We start from the raw sequence: 8335 nt of genomic DNA on the forward strand, positions 1-8335 counted from the left end.
AGAAGGATGAAGAATGAAAAGCAATGAGGGACATAAACAGCACTGCTCCTGTGGGTGGGTGTATTTTCCTCCTGAGTGATGTGGTTGTGACTATAAGATACTAAACAAGTAACTAAGCTAAACTTTTATTTACAGTATTTAGTACATAAGGGCTATATTCTACCCTTGGTTTTGTACAAACCCCACTCACTGGATGAATTGAGTATGTTTTCATAAATGTATGAACCATAATTAAAAATAAAACATGGCCCTCTGTGATTGAGTTTGACATCCCTGTGCACTTTGACTGTGCTTATGCAGTGTTCTGGAGTATTACCATGAAAATCAACAGGAAGTAAGTGATGTGTTGAGCCTGGTGATCGTAGGTAACAAGATAGCTATGGCAAGGCTGGTTACCGTAGAATCCATCATTGTGCCACGAATCTTGAGATTCCTAACCAGTAGGATGGTTCTCTTTATCCTCTGGTCTTGAAGCTGATGATGTATGTCCATGTGTCGTCATCATCAGGAGAGTCCTGATGTTCAGAAAGCTGTCATTAGCCAGCATTTGAGCATAGATGCACCCTAGCTGTGTCATCCCCACTATTCCTCCATCTGTCCCAGAAGAGTTTTTTCCTGATGGCTCATCTCAAATTGGTCTTAACAGATTCTTTTTCCTTAAGCTGCTTTTCCAAGCCAGGTTCAGAGCCCTGTTTATCAGTGTCTAGTTAAGGCATAAGGTGGAGAGCATGCGCTGGAGAGAATCACTCCCTGGGCTGTTGTAAAAATTGATTGATCTCACCGGAGGCTGTCTATAAAAGATAAGGGGGAATGTCTGCAGGAACATTATGTGAGTCTCTTGATTCTGGTAATGAATGAGCCTACAGCAGCAGCCAGTGTCTCTGCTCTCTTTATAATAACAGAGCATTGTTGCACGGAACTTCCACACCATATATCCCCTCATCTGTCATGTGAGAAGCACAACACAGAAATCGATGTAGCCAAGGTAATTTAACAACTGAATCCTTCACAAAATCCACACTGTTCCTCAGCATGACAAATGTAATGATTTTCAGGAGTCATAAAGGGATACCTTGAAACCCTGTGTAGTATCAATGTCCTGTGTAGCCCCACTCATAGGCCTTTCCCCACATCTTCAGCTGATGGATGCAAATCTGCCATTGCCACGTTAGCTATATTTACTTAAAGTGAAATCATCAGTGGAAGTGCTATGGAGAAACCCGACTACAGAAGTGGTGTGTGGCATTGGAGCAGGTGCCAGGGGGAAGCCTGAAGGTAGTGGGTTGGCGAATGCCAGTGAGTCTTCACTTATGCAGATCCAGTGACCATAAACTTGTGCATAGGGGTTATTGCAGACTATGGTGGGTTCTAGCTGCAGGAGGAGGGATGTTGCTGAAGAAGAAGCGAGAGCTAACTCTTGGGGTGAGTGAGCTTGTCTGTCTGGTTTTTCTTCTGGTTTGCTTAAAGTTTACACTGTGGTCTTTTGGGAATTGTGTGGTTGTGGGGGCCAGGGGCCGCCTAGCAGCTAGCTGAGTGTGCATGAGCAAGGCTCTCACCTCCTGGCCTCTGAGCCTTGATCACCCTTTCTCTATGTGTTAATGAGGGGGCAGGGCTGACTAGGAGAGAGGGGCTTAAAAGCCAGCTGCTAAATAACCAAGGAGCAGCAAACAGGGAAGTTTGAGAGGGATTTTATAGGCGGGAGAGAGAAAAACATCATGGTTTGGAAAGGCTATAGCACAGTGCCAACACTGCTCCTGGCTCCTCCACCTGCATCTGTGTCCAGCCAGAGAACCCAACCATGGATGCCTCTACCCATTTCCCCGTCATAGAAAGCCAGGCTGGAGAGACCATCCAGTGTGAGAGGTGCCTACTGATAGGCACCACAGGAGGTGTGCTGCCTGCCAGGGGCCTGTATCTGATACATTACAGAAGGATTGTCAAGGGTCATCCAGCCCTATGACTATTACCCCATACTGTTAATCTATGTAGGCATTAATAATACTGCGAGGTAGGACACTGAGCAGATCAGAAGTGACTATAGGACTCTGGGAGTGAGGGTGAAGGAGTTGGGGAGCAGGTGGTGGTCTCATCAATCCTTCTGGTCAAGGGTAGGGACCCAGGCAGAGACAGACGCATCCTGGAGGTGAATGCCTGGCTGTGAGGATGGTGTTGCCAGGAGGGCTTTGGCTTCCTTGACCACGGGATGCTGTTCTGAGGGGGACTGCTGAGCAGAGATGGGGCCCACCTGTCAAGGAAAGCTTCAGATACAGACTGGTCACCTGGTGAGGCGCGCTTTAAAGTAGGTTTGATATTGGCAGGAGACAAAAGCCCACAGGTAAGTCCAGAACATGGAGACCAGGGTGAAGGGCTGGAATTTGGGGGGAACATAGGCAATCGTAGCAGGGGACAAAGGAGAGACGAGGGGACATAGCGGAGAAATCTAATGACCATCTTAAATGTCTGTATTATTAATGCAAGAAGTATGGGGAATAAACAGAAAACTAGAAGTACTAGTGAATAATCACAATTATGACATAACTAGCATCTGAGACTTACTCACATGACTGGAATATTGGTATACAAGAGTACAACTTATTCAAGAAGGACAGGCAGGGAAAAAAGGGAGGAGGTGTTTTCTTGTATATCAGAGATGTATACACGTACTGAGGTCAAGATAGGAGTGGAAGGCAGACCTGTTGAAAGTCTCTGGGTAAAGATAATTGGTAAAAAAACAAGGGTGATGTCATGGTAGGGTCTACTATAAATCACCTAAGCAGGAAGAAGACGTGGATGAGGCTTTTATAAATGACTAACAAAATCATTCAAAGCACAGGACTTGATGGTGATGGGGGATTTCAACTACCCAGACACCTGTTGGGAAAATAATACAGCAGGACACAGATTATCCAATGAGTTCTTGGAATGCACTGGGGACAAGTTTTTATTACAGAAGATAGAGAAAGCAGATAGTGGAGGAGCTATTCTGGATTTGATTTTGACAGGGAGGAACTGGTTGAGAATTTGAAAGTGTAAGGCAGTTTGGGTGACCGTGATCATGAAATGATAAAGTTCATGATTCTACAAAATGGCAGGAGGGAAAACAGCAGAATAAAGACAATGGACTTCAAGAAGGAAGACTTCAGCAAACTCAGAGAATTGGTAGGTAGGATGCTGTGGAAGGCAGGTGAGTTGGCAGTTTTTTAGAGACATTAAAGGCACAAGAGCAAACTATCCCAATATGCAGGCAAGACAGGATGTATGGTAAACGTGGCTTAACCAGGAGATCTTCAGTGACCTGAAACTCAAAAAAAATCCTACAAAAAGTGGACACTAGATCAAATTACGAATGATGAATATATATAAAAAAACAAAAAACCCCAAGAGCACATAGGGACAAAATTTGAGAGGCTATGGCACAAAATGAAATTAAACTAGCTAGGGATGTAAAGTATAACAATAAAACATTTTACAAATACATGAGGAAGGCCAAGAGTGAGCCCATTAATTAATGAGGAGGGAAAGACGATGACAGAAAATGCAGCAATGGCTGAAGTGTTAAATGCCTTTTTTGTTTGTTTTCACCAAAAAGGTTAGCAGTGGTTGGATGACTAACATAGTGAACATCAGTGTAAATGGGGTAGGATCTGAGGCTAAAGAACAACTTAAGAATTATTTAGACAAGTTAGATGTCTTCAAGTCAGCAGGGTCTGACAAAATACATCCTAGAATACTTAAGGAACTGGATAAAGAGATCTCTGAGGCATTAGCGATTATCTTTAAGAACTTGTGGAGGATGGGAGAGAACCCAGAGGCCTAGAAAAGAGCAAATATAGTACTTATCTATAAAAAGGGGAATAAGGACAACCCAGGGAATTCTAGACCAATCATCTTAACTTTGGTACCCAGAAAGATGATAGAGCAAATCATCAATTTTTAAGCACCTGGAAGATAATGAGGTGATGATCAACTATCAATATGGATTTGTCAAGAAGAAATCAAATATACTAAACCAGCCTAATATCCTTCTATGATAGGGTAACAAGCCTTGCAGATGCGGGGGGGAAGCAGTAAATATGATATATCTCAACTTTAGTAATGTTTTTGATGCTGTCTCATGTGACCTTTTCATAAGCAAACTAGAGAAATGTAGCCTAGATGAACCTACTGTAAAGTGGGTGCATAACTGGTTGGAAAACTGAATTCAGAGAGTAGTTATCTATTGTTCACAGTCAAGCTGGAAGGGCATATTGAGTGGAGTCCCACAGGGATCTGTCCTGGGTCCAGTTCTATTCAATATCTTCATAAATGATTTAGATAATGGCATAGAGAGTATGCTTATAAAGTTTGCAGACAGTACCAAGCTGGGAGGGGTTGCGAGCGGTTTTGAGGACAGGACTAAAATTCAAAATTATCTTGACAAACTGGAGAAATGGTCTCAATGAAATAGGATGAAATTCAATAAGGACAAATATAAAGTACTACATTTAGGAAGGAATCATCAATTGCACACATACAAAATGAGAAATGACTGCCTAGAAATGAGTTCTGCAGAAAAGGATTTGGGGATTATAGTGGATCATGAACTAAATATGAGTCAACAATGTAATACGGTTGCAAAAAAAGTGACCATCATTCTGAGATGTATTAGCATGAATGTTGTAAGCAATTCACAAGAAGTAATTCTTCCACTCTACTTAGCATTGATAAGGTCTCATCTGGAGTACTGTGTCCAGTTCTGGGCACCAAACTTTGGGAAAGATATGGACACATTGAAGAAAGTCCAGAAGAGAGCAGTAAAACATAATTAAAGGTCTAGAAAACTTGACCTACAAGGAAAGATTGAAAAAATAGGGTTTGGTTAGTCTGGAGAAGAGAAGATGGAGGAGGGGGGAGGAGAACATAACAGTCTTCAAGGTTGTTATAAAGAGAAGGGTGATAAATTGTTCTCCTTATCCAGTTAGGACAGTACAAGAAGTAATTGGAGCAAGGGAGATTTAGGTTAAACATTAGGAAAAACTTCCTAACTGTCAGGGTGGTTAAGCACTGGAACAAATTACCTAGGGAGGTTGTGAAATCTCTGTCATTGGAGGGTTATAAGCACAGGTTAGACTAAAACCTGTCAGGGATGGTCTAGATCAATGGTTAGCAACTTTTCCCCCCAACGACCCATTTGGCATCTTACCAAGTGTCCTGAGACCCTTTTCATTTCCAGTACTACTTGGAACGTCCCTTCCTGCATGAGAACGCCTCTGCCAGCATGACCCCTTTCACACGGTGCATGCAAGGTCATGCTGTGTGGAGGACTTCATTATGAGAATAAAATGGCATCCTCCATGCAGCAAAAATGCCAAAATGCTGTTCCAGAGCGTTCTGGCCCTGGCTCAAGGGACAGACCCCCACATAACTCATGGCAGACCAGACCCCCAGAGGTCTGAGGAACCTCCTTTGGGAATCATTGGTCTAGTCCTGCCTCAGTGCAGGGAACTGGACTAGATAACTTACCAAGGTCCTTTCCAGTCCTACAGTTTGCTTGTTCTTTCTTATTAAAACAATTTATTTAGGAAGTTGTAACATGTTTAGAAACCCTTGCCATGCAAATATCAGAAACAAAACAATCATTACAGCAGTTAGCTTTTGTTAAAAGAGATATACAGGAATATAGTCCTCAGATCTTTCTGTTTAACACAGTGTTACCATATCTCAGAGTGAACATTATTACAATACCTATGTCATTTTTAGTGATTTATTGATTTCATTCAATTTAATAAATATACAAATATTTAACAGGCCAGGTATGTCTCTCAAATGTTAATATTCAAAAAAAAATTGGACAGGCATGCCTTTTTGTTTTTGCAGGTGAATATACTTTGAGTACTGAATAAAAGGTATCTCATTATCTGTCCTCTGTCTATTTTGCTGGATAGATAATTGGTGTGTTAATTTTTCCCTACTCACCACCTCCCATATTTTTTTAACCATTCCTGGGCTATTTTTCTTTTTCCAAAGAGAGGCTACCAGTAGCCAAGCAGCTGCTAGCAGATGAGAGATTAATTTTTCATTTCCTTTTGTGTCAGTCCTATGTTTCTGTGATTATATGTAGGGGCTGTGGTCATATGCTAGTTTCATTTATTTAATCTCTCCCATCCTCCAAAACCCTGTTTGCATAGTTAGCGGCACAAAGCCCCTTCACAGGAAAATGACTCTCACATAATTCTGGTTGTTATAGTTTCTCATTCTCCTATGCCTGCACAGGGACAGCTTGCACTATGGCTCTACCTGACAGGAAATAAGCCCCCCATTTTCCCTTTCTCTTCCCATCTCTTTTGCTGTCTTTGACTGGGAAGCATGGCACCCTTGCTTCAGTCCTCCTCCTCTACTCCTAATTCTTTCCTAGAGTGCACAAAGATGAGAAGGCTAAAAGATCCAGCCTCCGCCCCTCCTTCAGGGCCCATTGTGATGAAGATTAACCTAGGGGAGTGGAAGACTCAAACCCCTGTTGAGAGCAAGAGGTCTCATTTTCAAGACATTTTCCTTAGTTATGGCATGAACCATCTTTCCCCTGCACCTTAACATTCTCCATGTAGTGTGTAGAGTGGGAACATGTGGAAAAAAGGTCTCAACTCCTGTCCCAGGCCAAAGTGGAACTCAGTCTCCCCAGAGGATCCAAATATTACCAGTCCCTGAGGTGGATGCAAATCTCCTCAACCAGGGATGCCACCCCCTGCCTTTAATTCCACTGGCAGAAGACTTGGCTTTTCATTGGACCTGTAAAATCACAGCAGTTACTCGCAGGGTTGCTCAACATTTGTGTTCTGCAGGTGGACCACAGAAAAGGTCTCTTCCTTTGTGTCCCCTCTCCTTGAACCTGTCCACAAAGCTAGTATTCTTTCAGATTCTGTCAAGGGCTCTTCCTTACTCATGCCTGCAAAAGTGCGAGGATCACTTCAAGATCTATGGAGGTTGTCACTGTGTGACCATGGACATGTTTAAGTTGAAGGCTGGAATGATGAGGAATGTGCAAAGTTTAATCTAGCTGATCTCCTGCTTAAAAGGATCACACTTTGGGGGGGGAGAATCTAGAAAAAGCTACTAGGAGCAAGAATCCTCTTTCCCAGCTCCAGTGCTTGAGGTCATCCTGTCCTTTCGCTGGGGAGACAAAAAGAAGCCTCTTTGGGCCTCTGGCTCTTTCTTTGCCTCATAATCAGGCTCTCATTTCACGACTTCATTTCTATAGATGCTGTGGAGCTTAGCACCAAGACACTCTGCTCTACTCCTTCTATTTCCTTATCTAAGAAGCCCACCTCCCCTCCGCTACCAGCTAACCTCCACTCCTTTGGAGTGTTGCGCACTAAACTCTGCAGATATGTGGTCTATCACATCATCTGGCACCTGGATGAAGGAGCTGGTTACCATTGGGCATGTGATTCAGTTTCTCCTGGCCCTTTGCTCTTCAGGGACCCTGCTCATTCCATGGCTGCCTTATCCTAAAACTCCCTCTCCATGAACTCTAACTGATGGGACTTTCTCTACAAAAAAGCGATCATGTTGCTTCCCCCAAAAGAATGGGACATCAGGGTCTATTCTCAATATTTTCCAATCAGTGGTGCAAAGGAGTTATCTCCAATGTGTGTGATATCTGAGGCATATTTAATAGAAAGTATATCACAAAGAACTAAATTGGGAAGAGACCCACATTTCCATCCTACTGGCAATTTGTGTCTATATAGTGATTCTGGCTTTTCTGCCTTGCCACATTAATCTTGAACAAAACAGATGTAATTTACAGGAGAATGATCAGCAACAGGTCTAACAATCTTGGCAGCATATTCATTTTAATTAATTGTCATCTTCTTAATATGAAAAGGCTATTAGTGCCACATGAGCTCAGGATCAGCGCTGTTGTGTAATTTAATATCCTTCCCTCATCCTCCCCAAACCGTGTCACATCAGTTTTATTAAAGTGAATGTTTAAAATTAAATATACACAAGTTAAGAGGGAAGGTACTGTACATCTGGGGTCAGGCTTGGGTTATGAGAGATTACAGGTGTTGGTTGCAAGGGTGAAGAGATACATACATATTACATAACCGGCATAGACCCAGATTGGGGTGCAACAGTTTTTCAAGTGTCAGTGGATAAGTGGGCGCGGGTACGCCACCCATGGAACGTATAAGGAGTCCAAGTCAGTATGTAGCGAATGAGTACATGGGTGGGGTGCGTCCCTTGGTTCGTCAGGGAAGGAAGTGGGTTATTTCCCTGGTCAGCAGTCTCAGTTACTCAGTGTGGTATTGGCGGTGTCCTGTGATGTGTTCCGTATAAATGTCTCTGGACCACC

Source organism: Emys orbicularis, chromosome 1 (genome assembly GCF_028017835.1).
Source record: "Emys orbicularis isolate rEmyOrb1 chromosome 1, rEmyOrb1.hap1, whole genome shotgun sequence".
Classification (NCBI taxonomy): Eukaryota; Metazoa; Chordata; order Testudines; family Emydidae; genus Emys; species Emys orbicularis.